We start from the raw sequence: 15478 nt of genomic DNA, 5'->3' as shown, positions 1-15478 counted from the left end.
AACCTCCGACGGGGGGAGCCGCGTGGACCGTGACAAGACGCCTAAGACCGCGCGGCTACCCCGACCGGCTCATTATGTCATTTAATCGCAAATCATTCGGTTTTCGGTAACACATGTTGCTGCCTATATTGTACTTACAAGTGGCAAAAGCGAGGTTTGTCCCATTCTTACATTTTGATTTGGCTTGAAAATAAAATCCGTCCAGAAGAGATTGGTCAAATAATTTCTGCCGAAATTCCGAATATATTAATTGCCCCAGAACTGTTTGATACTGTGACCAGTTAAATGACCCACGGACCGTGCGGTGCTTTTAACATGACAGCACCATGCATGGCAGGTGGAAGATGTAAGAAGCGTTTCCCAAAACAATACGCAAATGATACTGTTACGGATATCGCCGGTTACCCATCGTATATCCGCAGAAACGCTGAGAGTGGTGGCCACACGTTTACAATGCGAATGTCAAATTCTACGAATCTAGTTGAAATTGACAATCAGTGGATAGTACCATACTCACTATTACCTTCAAAAACATGAAGGATCATACTGAGGTCGAGATTTGCGGTTCCGTAAAATCCAATTAGTAGTCCTACATTTGCAAATACGTTAATAAAGGTAGTGATCTGGCATTACTTGAAGTACAAAATACAAACAAAAATCTTTCAGGAGTGCTAGTTCTGCATGGTTCGCAGGAGAGCTTCTGTAAAGTTTGGAAGGTAGGAGACGAGGTACTGGCAGAAGTAAAGCTGTGAGTACCGGTCGTGAGTCGTGCTTCGGTAGCTCAGTTGGTAGAGCACTTGCCCGCGAAAGGCGAAGGTCCCGAGTTCGAGTCTCGGTCGGGTACACAGTTTTAATCTGCCAGGAAGTTTCATATCAGCGCACACTCCGCTGCAGAGTGAAAATCTCATTCTGGAAACATCCCCCAGGCTGTGGCTAAGCCATGTCTCCGCAATATCCTTTCTTTCAGGAGTGCTAGTTCTGCAAGGTTCGCAGGAGAGCTTCTGTAAAGTTTGGAAGGTAGGAGACGAGGTACTGGCAGAAGTAAAGCTGTGAGTACCGGTCGTGAGTCGTGCTTCGGTAGCTCAGTTGGTAGAGCACTTGCCCGCGAAAGGCGAAGGTCCCGAGTTCGAGTCTCGGTCGGGTACACAGTTTTAATCTGCCAGGAAGTTTCATATCAGCGCACACTCCGCTGCAGAGTGAAAATCTCATTCTGGAAACATCCCCCAGGCTGTGGCTAAGCCATGTCTCCGCAATATCCTTTCTTTCAGGAGTGCTAGTTCTGCAAGGTTCGCAGGAGAGCTTCTGTAAAGTTTGGAAGGTAGGAGACGAGGTACTGGCAGAAGTAAAGCTGTGAGTACCGGTCGTGAGTCGTGCTTCGGTAGCTCAGTTGGTAGAGCACTTGCCCGCGAAAGGCGAAGGTCCCGAGTTCGAGTCTCGGTCGGGCACACAGTTTTAATCTGCCAGGAAGTTTCATATCAGCGCACACTCCGCTGCAGAGTGAAAATCTCATTCTGGAAACATCCCCCAGGCTGTGGCTAAGCCATGTCTCCGCAATATCCTTTCTTTCAGGAGTGCTAGTTCTGCAAGGTTCGCAGGAGAGCTTCTGTAAAGTTTGGAAGGTAGGAGACGAGGTACTGGCAGAAGTAAAGCTGTGAGTACCGGTCGTGAGTCGTGCTTCGGTAGCTCAGTTGGTAGAGCACTTGCCCGCGAAAGGCGAAGGTCCCGAGTTCGAGTCTCGGCCGGGCACACAGTTTTAATCTGCCAGGAAGTTTCATATCAGCGCACACTCCACTGCAGAGTGAAAATCTCATTCTGGAAACATCCCCCAGGCTGTGGCTAAGCCATGTCTCCGCAATATCCTTTCTTTCAGGAGTGCTAGTTCTCCAAGGTTCGCAGGAGAGCTTCTGTAAAGTTTGGAAGGTAGGAGACGAGGTACTGGCAGAAGTAAAGCTGTGAGTACCGGTCGTGAGTCGTGCTTCGGTAGCTCAGTTGGTAGAGCACTTGCCCGCGAAAGGCGAAGGTCCCGAGTTCGAGTCTCGGTCGGGCACACAGTTTTAATCTGCCAGGAAGTTTCATATCAGCGCACACTCCGCTGCAGAGTGAAAATCTCCTTCTGGACTCATCCCCCAGGCTGTGGCTAAGCCATGTCTCCGCAATATCCTTTCTTTCAGGAGTGCTAGTTCTGCAAGGTTCGCAGGAGAGCTTCTGTAAAGTTTGGAAGGTAGGAGACGAGGTACTGGCAGAAGTAAAGCTGTGAGTACCGGTCGTGAGTCGTGCTTCGGTAGCTCAGTTGGTAGAGCACTTGCCCGCGAAAGGCGAAGGTCCCGAGTTCGAGTCTCGGTCGGGCACACAGTTTTAATCTGCCAGGAAGTTTCACAAACAAAAATGACGAAATAACACGATACGAGATGGATGGGTATATCAGCAGCGATTTTTAGGTTTTCCATACGCGTAAGAGACCCTTCTATCCAGCATCTTGCAGTAAATCTCGAAAACAGTCAACGTGTGTATTTTACCAAAGAAAATATGCTCCAAAGAGCACCTGACCCACCAAAGACAACAGCTGAATTTTTCACATTGCGTCAAAAATGTGATATGATCGGTCGATTCGCAAAAACATCACTATATGCCGATGCTCCACGCTATTTTACATGGAACAAATCAGAGTTGATGTTCCGGCGGAGGTTCGAGTCCTCCGTCGGAAATGGGTGTGTGTGTTTGTCCTTAGGCTAATTTAAGTTAAGTAGTGTGTAAGCTTAGGGACTGATGACCTTAGCAGTTAAGTCCCATAAGATTTCACACACACAAATCAGGGTAGAAACGGGAGCCACGTAAACAAGGAAAACCACATATACCAATCCCAGGTATATTTAAAGCCAAGACATTGGTTCGACTTTGCACAGTACATGCAAAAATGTTTGAATGGCTCTCTTGCGTTTGTTATCGGTGAATATTTCCAGACCAACGTCTTTCAAATTTTTGCGAACAGTTAATGGTCAAGTGTTCAATTCATATCAAGGCGCATGTCACGAGCTGCAATTACTGCGAGAAGACAATCATTGGGACTTGACACTTGCTGATGCAGTGTTGACATCCACACCGAATAGTATTCGCCATATGTTTTGAATTATTTTGACGACATGTTATTCAACACAATCACAGACTTTGTGGAATAAACATAAAAACTATCTAACTGAAGACATATTGCACCGTGTTAAACAAACCAGCTAATGACCAAATCTAGATTTCACACAAGACACATAAAATGAAGTATTAGTGTTGATCAAAGATTTATGTATTATAATTTCATATTTGTCAGTCATTGTGGTATGCCATCATCCGGTCGCCCGGTCACCAACTTAGTTAACACCGATTTGCAAAGAGAAAAACAGTACAACGACATTGACTTGGCTACAATTGTTGCCAATAATGAGCCATTACTGACAGCTAAACAAAAAAATATTTGTAATCGGACTATGTTGATCGTTGATGCTGAACAGAGTTGTTTTTTTCTTAGACTCACCAGGTGGTATCGGTAAGACATTTTTAACGTCATTAATCCTTACGAAGATATGGTTACAACAGAAAATTGCATTGGCAGTTGCATTGCTGGGCGTTGCTGCCACTTTGTTAGCTGTTGGACGAACGGCGCATTCAGCATTTAAGTTGCCATTAGACATTCATAACAAACCAAATGCAAAGTGTAACATTAAAAAAAAGAGCGGAAAGGCTGCAGTATTGCAAAAGAGTTCACTTATAATTTGGGATGATTGTACTCTGTCTCGTAAGCATTCACTCGAAGCATTTTATAGAACTATGCAAGATTTGAAAGGCAGCGATAAACTTTTAGGTTGTACTGTCTGAAAACTGTCTGGTGACTTGCGGCAGACATTACCAGTCATTCCTTGCTCTACTTTTGCCAATGAGATTAGCGCATCTTTAAACCAATCGTTTTTATGGTGAAGTGTCAAGACACTTAGATCGACCGTAAACATGAGACTCCAATTTCAAAAACGATTCATAGGCACCAGTATTTTCTAAGCAGTTGCTGGATATTGGAAACGATGAAACTGGACTGCATCAAAGTACTCAATACATCAGTTTGACAAACAATTTCTGCACTGTTGTTGAGGAAAAAAGTCAACTAATTGAGAGTGTCTTGCCGAATATATTGAATAATTACTTAGATCATAATTGGCTCTGTAATCGAACTATTTTGGCGACAAGTAATGTTGATGTTGATGAAATTAATTTCTAGATACAACAATTGCTTCCTGGTGATTTGATTTCTTTTAAATCAATGGACACAATAGTTGATGAAAACGAAGCCGTAAATTTTCCAACAGAATTTTTAAGTTCTCTGGATACAGCAGGAATGCCAACACAAAATCTTCTGTTGAAGACTGGTTCACCGATTATTATTCTCCATAATTTAAACCCACCTATCTTATGCATTGGTACACGTTTTATCATGGAAAGTATCACCGGAAATGATACCGAAGCAACCATTTTGATGGGAAAGTTTAAAGGATAAATCATGCTGTTGCCACATATTACAACGATACAGTCAAAATCTCCAATACCATTTAGAAAGCTTCAATTTTGGATTAATATGGCTTTAGCGACGACCATCAATAAGGGTCAAGGCCAAACGATGACTACTTGTAGTTTGGACTTCGAAAATACGTGTTTCTCTCATGAGCAACTGTATGTCGCCTGTTCAAGTGTGGGAAAACCGTTCAAATTAGCGCTTAGATAATTGAAAATTTTAAATTTTAATAATTTAAAATAGTTAAAAATCAATGTTATCTACCTCATTTATAAAATTCAGTTCTTATACGTTATTAATTTATTAAGTATTTTGGAAATAAGTCATTGATTACAAACTATAGTTGAATATAAGATGAATAAAATGTAGATTTAAAAACTGTATGTTGGTTTGTGGTTAATTTCGACATTCCGATACTTTAGTCATTTTCAAATTTTGGCGTAACGTTTCGTTCTCAATCCCGTACGTTTTAAAATCGTCTAAACTATTTTGAGCTTTATTAGTGAATATTAATTTGATTGTATTCCAGGTAGCCCACGCACACTGTCCTCTGTAGCTTTATGTTTCCCTCATACGTTAGTGCAGTTAGTGCGAGAAGCGCTGCCTTGTCAAGGAAAGTGCATGTACAACCGAACTTCCACAAATCTGTGACGCCATCTGCGTGCTTTTTCCTCCTTCTTCCGCTCTGATAAGGTCACGTGGACGTTCGTTTGTACTTCGAGTCATATCTTACAGTCAAACAGGTTACAACTGCAATGTGCTGCAGCACAGAATACACTGATATGAAACTGATCTATGGGGAGACGCAAAGCAATGCAGCTGAGGCCAGAAGGCTGTATCCACAACCTTTTCCTACGCGACGGCTGCCATCTGCGCATGTTTTTAGGTGTACAGTGATACGTTTAAGAACCGAGGGAGCTTTCCAAGTACAACGTGTCGTGAAAGACCTATCCCTGACGCACCTGATGTTAGCTGGAACGTTATTGAGTATTTTGGAGCACATCCCAATCACGGTAAGCATAGCTTAAATGAAAATAGCGCGTGTGTACAATGTAGTATAAAAGAAAGTGTTTACGTGCTATTGCATTTAGGTTGCAGTGTTATTTCTACTTACAATAATAATAATAATAATAATAATACTCTTATGGTATTTATTACTAATATTATGAAAGTCATTAGATCTCGCCCAGTAATATCTCATCATAATTAGGACAAAGAAGAGCTGCAGCTGATCAGGGGCTATCGATGTCTTCGGTACAATGGATCCTAAAGGAACCAAAATGGCATCCCTTTAAGCTTCATCTACACCAACAGCTATATGAAAATGATTTCCAAATTCGGACATCGTTCTGCAGACGTCTGCGTAAATCCAGGTTTCATCAGGCAAAATTTTTGTTGAGATTAATGCTGTTTCGCAAATGAAGCCACTGCTAAGAAACACAATCTGCATTATTGAGCTCCTGCAAATAATCACTGGTCACATTACATGTAATCACCCTGGGGTGTTACCGTATGATGTGGCATTCTAGGACACCATAACGTTGGACCAGTGTATTTGGCTCCCAAACTAACTGGTCGGCTGTATTTGTGATTTCTACATAATGATTTGGTTCTTGAGTATCTGCTAAAACACATCGCACTTCAGTCAGCTGTGAGGCACTGGTTTCAGCTCCATGGTGCATCACCCCACTATTGTCGAGGGCTTAAGTAATATTTGAGTGACGTGTACACCGAGAGGTGGGTAGGTCTTGGTGGTTGCATTCCATGGCCAGCGAGATCGCGAAATTTAACGCCAATGGATTTTTTCTGGATTGCCAAACCAGGGTTCACGAAATAAAATCGGTAAATCCGTTGAAAGAACGAATGCGTTACGCCTGCGCTTCATTATCTGCAGAAATGTTAAGAGGTGTCCATGCTAACACCGAGAGGCGTATGGCAGATAATCATTTTAACATTTGCGTTTTGAGTAATCCGCCAACGGCCTTGCCACAGTGGTAACACCGGTTCCCGTCAGATCACCGAAGTTAAGCACTGTCGGGCTGGGCTAGAACTTGGATGCGTGACCATCCGGTCTGCCGAGCGCTGTTGGTAAACGGGGTGCACTCAGCCCTTGTGAGGCAAACTGAGGAGCTACTTGACTGAGAAGTAGCGGCTCCGGTCACGAAAACTGACATAAGGCCAGGAGAGCGGTGTGCTGACATGTCCCTCCGTATACGCATCCAGTGGCACATCTATGTATTATTGCCAGTCCGCAGCTCGTGGTCGTGCGGTAGCGTTCTCGCTTCCCACGCCCGGGTTCCCGGGTTCGATTTCCGTCGGGGTCAGGGATTTTCTCTGCCTCGTGATGACTGGGTGTTGTGTGATGTCCTTAGGTTAGTTAGGTTTAAATAGTTCTAAGTTCTAAGGGACTGATGACCATTGATGTTAAGTCCCATAGTGCTCAGAGCCATTTTTTTTATTATTGTCAATTGTGAAGCACAAATTGTTGGGCTGTTAATAACTAGCTGTCATATGTTGATACCCGTTGAAACATATAATTAATATGTTTTGGCAATTGTTTTGGTCAGAGACAATCATTCTTCTACACAGACGCGTTTCTCGAGCCCATGAATCGACCCGGCACCTCTCCTACAGCACGCAAGTTTTCTAGCGATGAGCTATAGATGCTAGTATAGCTTTGAAGTTTTTGTTTTCAAGCGCTTGTTTTACGTTTAGCAGGGCTCCTCGCTGTTGGTGTGGAATTCCCTTTACTGTTCTTGCTTAGGCAAACCTTTCGGCGATTGTGGTACCTGGGACTAACTGAAGTGAACGGAGGACTTCAGCAAGGAGCAAGGATATGTCATCGGTGTGACGTAGCAATACCATATCATCATCCGCGTACGCTCGTACCGGTTTCTTCCTGTATCTTGCACCCACATAACTGAACAGCTATATTGCAAAGCAGAGGCTCTAGAGACAAGACAAAAGGCGACATAGAAAGGGGCTACCCTGCGGTAATCTATTCACTGTGACAGATGCTTGAATACCAGTCAAAAGATTGGATAATAGCTGACATGATTGAGACGTGTTGCCTCGAGCACATGCATCAAGCAGCTGTGACTTACTAAGCCAGTAAAAAGTGAGACCCCGGAAACAGAAGTCGCTGCAGCTACCCAGAAGACGCCCCGGCAATCGACTACAGAAGTCAAGATCGTGAACAAAACTTCAGTGAATAGCAAGAATTTTATCTAGCAATATCGACAAATGGCTATTAGCCGCCAGGCGAGTTTTATAACCGAATTTAAGTAGTGTAGTCAGGCGGAATTTATCAGTGTCATGACTTCCAGTTGTTTCGGAATTAGAACGATTTTACCAACCTTGGACAGGACTCAAACCCTCCCCCCACCCCCTTTTCATCTCATTTACCAGTGATGTAATTGTATCACCTATAAGAGGCCACAACTGTATATAACATTTCTTAGGAACAACGTCGAGTCCCGGTCATTTTTGCAATGATGAGCCAACAATAATGCGATGTATATCGTCTCGAGTTAAATTATTTACAGAACTCAACATTTAATGCATGAGGTACCACGCAATTAAGAAAGGAGTAAACGCATCATGGACAATCGTATCAGTATCACGGACTTCATAAATGTCGGTAAAGCAATTACAGATAGCTGCCACTTGGGGACGTCAGTACCTGACCCTCGGTGTGTACTACATCTACACACTTGCCAGACTGAGCCTATAACGTACTCCTACCCTTCCTCTGCGCCCCCGGATGGGAAAAGCATGCCACAGGCTGCTGCTGATCAGACCCAGATCGCCACAAGTGTGCCAGTGGAACACGTGGTGACGGTGGAAGACATGCCGTCAGATATCTGTTGATTATCAGGAGCCGCATCGCCCACCTGTGGAAGAGTGATGTTTATCATCTGTACCACAGGACCTCCCCACCTCACGTTGCCCCATGTGACAGTCGTCTTCCCCCAAAGCCGCAACAAGCAGCGTTTCCCTGCCTGAGCGTGCGGCATCTAAAAAGAAAAAAACAGAAAGAGGGTGGAAGAGAGGGGGCCAGCATTTTACATTCAGATTCATCTGTTGACTTTGCCATGGACTGTGTTACACGACTTTAAACATCACTTGCAAGTAATCAGATGAATTGTTTTGTTAATAACTGGACGAAGGCCTGTACGTTTCTTACCTTGAATGAAACGGAATTAGTTCCGATCTTACACTTGCAGCGCTGCGGCAGTTTATTCACGTTTCAAATGCGGCGTTATATTTTTGCAAGAAGTGTTATTTGATCATTTTCCTATTACCGACTTTTCTAATTTCTTTAATGTGACTCCTGAACAATCTATACGTACGGTATTATTTTACCGAGAGGGAATACCATTGACTGTTTTCGAAGTTCTTGGTAACGGTCGAAGGATAGTCCGCACTTTTGTGACCTTACTTTAATTCTTGCCCCTTCTGGGATTGGCACATATCTAGCGCGTTGTTACAAAGAGGGTATAATTTATTTATATCGTAAGACTTCGCAGAAATTTCTGTTAGGCGAATATTGCAACTGTGTTTTGCGTCCAGTGGATCAGACCCCCAACTTTAATTTCAGTAAGGAACTCGACGATTTGGTGTGCCCTTCGTAGACACTATCCCATTCTCGTCTGGGGTACGCATTTTACAGCTACTTCCAGCCGCAGACTAGATAATTTTGTTTGTTTGTTTTGTTTTTGACCCTTTATGTGGGCAATTGTTAGCGATAGACGTGATACCCACTTCTTTCACCGATCACTGTGCCGTATCTGTAACCTAAAACCATGTGCGGCAACCAGTAAATCTGTATCGCTTCCCCTGAATGTTGAACACATCTCTCTTTAAAGTTTCATTCCCTCGAGATTATCGTTCGAGAGGTTTGGGTCTATAGCTTGCTTTCGGAAAACCGTTACTATCCTTCTCTTAAGGAATGATGATCAAGACATACAAAACCATTGCTCCAGAAAGCACTAATGTTTTACGGAACTGAGATGACAAGGGATTTCCAGCAGACCCAGGAATTCTGCTATTCCGTGTTTGCAACAATTTCATAAAGCTTAAATTTAAATTTTACATGCCAAGATCGCTGCACAGAAAGGGAACCTTATGGAGCCCAACATTCAAAAACTTCATAAAGGTGCCATACAGTCTCCCTTACGCGTTATGGATATTCGCCATGTTAAGTCGAGGTTTCTTCAGTCAAAGAGAGAACAAACGGAAGAATTTAAGGTGCGATCAAAATCTCACTCATCCCTACAGGATGAACTGACCTACTTTCATTTCTTGGACGCGCCCACAAGGGGTAAAATGGTATACGATATAACATTTTGATGCCATTCTTACGTCTCATTTGTTTGAAATATTGTATTGCCTGAATGTGATTTCCTCTGGGAATGGTATAGAAACTCGCCAACACATAGTATTTCGGCAGGGGTTTGTCGATGATGAACACAACGATCTTAAACGTCAACTCTTATACTGTCTGCGAAATGTAATACTCTCAACAAAATTGCGAAACGGCCTTTACACATTACCCTTCGCGGGAATGTTTAAACAAACAGTGGATCCTGGGACCAATATAAAGGGTATGGAGCGAAGTTTCACCAATCCTATCCACTAAATCAGTTCTCTTATTTCGTCTTTGTTTGTTGGCACCCCATTGGTTCAGAGGTTTGGAAAAACTGTCATTTGTGTAGTATAAGAGTTTGTTTGTTCAGTAATGTGTTCAAATATTTTATCAGTATTTATTCGGTGAACTAAAGTCCACATAAATCTTGACTTTGTTACACTTTTGTGCATTTTCGTCACTCAATTTGGGTCATGGGCGCTAGTAAAATGCACAATGTTCCGATGGTTTCCTAGACGATCAAATCTCGTACATCGGTCACTTATTGAATTGTGAGACGAATTCTCACTTTCAGATGATAGCACTCGCATTGCACGGTGACGTTTACGTGTCGTGAATAACGAACGTGAAGAATCACTGTCTTCTCCTCGCGACATTTTTGCCACTATTGGCAAAAAGTTTGTGGAAATGACCGCTGTGAAACTAGATCCTCCTTACACAACGTGGCTTTCTCTAAATGGTCGTCTCGTGATGATTGAAATTCTTATGGTACCACGCCTGTTTGTGCTCAAATTCGACAACCCTCAAGAGATTTATTCACATTTTGTTTACTTACTAAGCTTACCAGCAGTTGTCGAGCGAATTTTTTCCTCACGGTGGCGCCTGTGAGCTAGGTGGCAAGTAGTGCGTGGCGCTCAGATGGGTTGCCGACCGGCAGGCGCACCACCATTAAGCACAAGTTTAACTCAGGCCTGTTCACCACTATGAGCGACGTTCAGTAATTAATCCAATACTTATTTATCATCAAATTTCAGTTAAATCAATGCGAAGTTTGTTGTGGGACATAGTGCAATATTCTCGCTTCAGCTCCTGTAGTTTCATGAATTTCCGTGAATTTCCGGTAGGTGACGGTGCCACAAAAATGGTGTCTGTAACGGAGGCGCGTTCCAAGAAGAGCTGTCATTGAGTTTCTTTTGGCAAAAAAACAGAGCATCGAGAATCTTCATAGACGCTTGCAAAATGTCTACGGAGACTTGACACTGAAAAAAAGAACGGTGAGTTGTTGGGCGTCTGTCACTATGCCACGAAGTTCATGTAAAACTTTTCGATCACTCGCGTGCCAGCCGGCCGCACACAGCTGTCGTTGCTACAGTGTTGGAACGTGCGGACACTATCATTCGTTCAGTCTAGAACCGCGCGACCGTTACGGTCGCAGGTTCGAATTCTGCCTCGGGCATGGATGTGTGTGATGTCCTTAGGTTAGTTAGGTTTAAGTAGTTCTAAGTTCTAGGAGACTCATGACCTAAGATGTTAAGCCCCATAGTGCTCCGAGCCATTTGAGCTATCATTTGATATGATCTTTAGGCCACAATTAAACACTTCGCTGCTCAACTGGATGTTCCTGTTAGCGGTGCTGACGAAGTCGTCCACCACGTGGGGTATTCGTGTCTGCTCTCAGGAATCCTAGCCATTTAACAGAAGATCATAAAGACCAAACATGGACCATGTACTTGGCTCAATGAAGGAAACACTCCGTGGAGAGCAGTGCGTGGATGATGAGGAGGTTATTGATGCAGCCAAGATGTTCCCCTCCTCCCCCCCCCCCCCACGACCAATGGAGTGGTACAATGTGAACACACAGGCTCTACCACTAAGGTGACGCAGCGTCGTCGCATTGAACGGAGATTATGTTGAAAAATAGTTTTGTAGCCAAAAGAGTGGGGAATAATGTAGTTTATCGGAATCCTAATAAGACCAACATGCTTTCAGAAAAAAAAGTGTGCACTACTTACTCAACACCCGTCGTAACAGTATTGGTAAAAAGAATTAAAATATACTCTCTTTAAGTGTGACACTTGCTGCCTGATTCTTAACGTAGCTCTAAAAACGTACGAAATGCAAGGTGAACCACAGTTCTGCAAGTGTAATTCCAGTTGGAGAACAGTAACTGACATCGAATCTTGTCACGTTACTGCGTTCGCATTACAAGGTTATTATTATGCAAGCGGTCGAGACCGAGTTTGTGGGGGCAGACATAAAGCGCGAGGAAGGCGGGGCGGAGCCATTCGGGAGGAGACTGCGGAATTTCGGTCCATTCTGCTCGCGAACAGCTCGGCGCGGCTGTCAGCGTGGGAGTGCATGTTTGATACTGCGTCGCAGGGGTCGCCCCTCCGCGGGAAACTTGGATCGTTAGACTAATGGAGCACCGACGCGGGCTCTTACCGCAAGTCATAAAGTCACTCCAGCTTAACACAGTTGGCGCAGATAAAGACAAGTAGCTGCGCCGGCGCGCCGCTAAGTGCCCGTGTAGCGGCGCGCAGGGCCGCCAACTTCCGAGGGGATCCCCGGAAACTGCCAACAAGCACTTAGGCGCCGAGTAACTGCACCACACCTGCCGGGCTGCCGGAGGGTCCGCCCTCTAGCCTCGCCTAAGCCGCCCCTCAGGCGCCTGGCTAAAAAGTAAGCTTCGCCATTACTCCGAGTCAACAGTGTTGCAAAGAGAAACACGTAGTGGAAACGCGATTGCTCCAGATAAAGCTATTGTAGAGCTGGAAAGAGGAACTGGCCAAGGACATGAAGAAGAAATAAGCATTTTAAAGATATTCCCCACGCTTTACTCTAGAGAGCGTAGCAGAGGGCATTATGTATCAGTATTAGATACCCTCTTTCTCGGTTTGTGCACGCCGCAGTTTTCAGGTAACGGAACACAGTACGGGGCACTGGACAGCGAGTGTTCATTAAAGACAAGACGGCAAGAATATCATCATGTGTGCCTCATAGAATTGTGATCGGACCACACATGTTCTCTATACATGCAAACGATCTGGCTGGTAAGTGGGAGTGGGAGTGGAAGCTGATGACCCCCTTAGTGTCCGGGAAAGAATCGTCGTTGAGTGACTGTAGGACGATAGAGGATGATTCAGGTAGAGTTTCTGTTTACAGCTTGCTCTAAATTACGCGGTGCATTCAGTAAGATATGCTATACATTTTTCATGTCAGCCAATTTCGACTGAAAAAAATGCGGAATTCGTTGTAGGACATCGTGAAACAGGTCTGCTTCAGCCCATATACAGTAGTTTCATGACGTTCCGATACGTGCTGTGCTATACGTAGTCTTCACAATGGAGACTGTAACGGAGGTGAATTCCAAGTAGAACATAGCAGACATTCGTAGGTGCCTGCAGAACGTCTACGCCGATCTGGCAGTGAGTCCATGGGCGAGGCGTATGTCATCATCGCAGCAAGGGCTCACAAATTTGTCCGACATCCCGCGTGCCGGCCGGACGCACACAACTGTGACTCTTGCATTGTTGACACGTGCAGACAGTCTCGTTCGTCGCCACAAAAATGTGAACTAACTTTTCCTTCTCCATGACAACATAAGATGTCACCAAGGCTACGTAGCTGAGAGCAGCTCACGAAATTTCACTAGACTGTTCCTGCTCTTTCACCCTACAGCCTGGATCTCGCACCTTCCGACTTTGTTTGGCCCAATGAATAAAGTGTGGATTGTATTAACAATGTAGCAAATATATTCCAATTTTGGACATAAGGAAAGCAGCTGGGATATGCCGAGAGCGAAGCTACACCTATGGTAACAGACACAGAATTGAACCTTGTCAAGCACAGAAGACTATTATGTCAACAGAAACAAATACTGCAGATAATAAAATTATGCAACTAAGCCAACGCAATACCTCGGCTACAGGGCACTACATAGAAGTCTAACACAATCTGTGTTGAGATGTTATATATCTTACGTGATTAAGGCCGTCAACTTAGCTTGAAAACTAGTTTTAAACGTTCAGAAATTTAAAACTGTGTACTAGACAAAGAGCACAAACATAGTAGAACATGACAACGGTATCAGTGGGTCACTGCTGTAATCTGTCATCTCATACTAGACAAACGTTTGGGTTTAACAATTTTTCGTGATATGAAATGAAGGGACTACAAAGGTTTAGTCGTAAATAGAACAGGTGACATTCTTCCTTGTGTTTTAGATTTTTATCTACACCAACTATGGACCCCAGTAGTTTTCTTTATGTTCAAATATTAATAAAGTTTCCATTAGTTCCAATACATGGGACTAAGTTACGTCAAAAAGACCAGCAATGCTAGATGAATATTTTTGTAAACCTTACCACTCACCAAAGAGTTGAGTATCTTAGCAACCAAATGGTCCATTCTCCTAGTAAGAATTCTTACTTTTTGACAAAAAAATGAAATTTTTTGTATTGCCGTTTGCTGCAAGCTGTACTACTCTTAAAATCGTAAAGAAAACGTTCAAAACTTACAAGCTTTTGGGTAGTTTTGCTCCAATTGTTTAACTACAATTGTATGATATAACAAAGTAAAATTGTTTTCTTAATTTCTGTGATACACACCGGAAAAGCTTGCGAAATCCCATTTATTATTATAAGAAAATCATGTTAAAGAGGTCCCTTCGCACCAGTGGCACAAATTGTTTGAAACTCTTATAACCATTCATGAAAGTCATCATCTTTGGTTACACAAAATTTAAAATAAACATAAAATGTAATACAAATCTGAAAGTTATAAAATGAATTTAATAAATAATAATATTACAGTAACAGTGTAATTCCACAAATAAAAGTGCAAGTTCACCTAATAAAACTAAACAAAAATCGGTTTAAGTAATTTGCATGGAAAACACTCGGCTTTTTTTTCGTCTTAACTTACACTGGCTGCTGACTACCATTCCGAGAACATGTTACTTTTACTTCGGCTTATAGTCTACTACGCTAGTTTAGTGCTTGCTTTGTTTTTAGCTCTTTACGAATATCTTGAGGAATCCATCTAAGATTGTGTACCGGAATTACGTAACTCAAGATGTCCACTTGTGCTGTTATTTGTGCGTCTCTCATGTGTTACGATAGAGCGTTAGTTTTGTATCCTTCCTACCTTTCCTTTCCCGGTACACTGTAAGGCCACCTAGAGATTCTGATTTTTTTTTTTTTTTATCAACGTCGTTTTAAGATGTATGTATATTAGGCCCTTGGAAGATAACTTGAATTTGGTTGCTCTTGAAAAAGATGATGACAAGTCTTATTGTGTATTTCACAGTTAAACACGTGAAATCATTGGTCCTCGGCTTTGGAGCTGCAATAAATTAACCATTCGTAGCCACCGACAAGAGCGGTATCATCCTTTCGGAACGTACCGCAAAAGCATTTGTCGGTTCTCCGAGCAGGGAAAGTTCCCTTCACTCTTGCCGTATCGTCGAGGCTTGTACGTTCACATGCGGACAGTTTTGTAGGCGTACATTTAGGTGATAAATGTGTTGTCCACAATACTGATGGATTGTCCTTACATTCACA

At 43.2% G+C, this 15478-nt stretch overlaps 1 long non-coding RNA gene and 1 pseudogene across 1 annotated transcript in view; both read left to right on the top strand.

Moving 5' to 3' along the window:
* The window catches only part of LOC126455647 (uncharacterized), a 249587-nt gene that overhangs the window by 46225 nt on the left and 187884 nt on the right, over positions 1–15478 (top strand). The window lies entirely within an intron of this gene.
* On the top strand, positions 6523–6640 carry LOC126459478 (5S ribosomal RNA; annotated as a pseudogene).

Source organism: Schistocerca serialis, chromosome 2, assembly GCF_023864345.2.
Source record: "Schistocerca serialis cubense isolate TAMUIC-IGC-003099 chromosome 2, iqSchSeri2.2, whole genome shotgun sequence".
Taxonomy (NCBI): domain Eukaryota; kingdom Metazoa; phylum Arthropoda; class Insecta; order Orthoptera; family Acrididae; genus Schistocerca; species Schistocerca serialis.
Note: the sequence above shows the minus strand (reverse complement) of the source record. Positions and strands in the feature narration are given on the sequence as shown.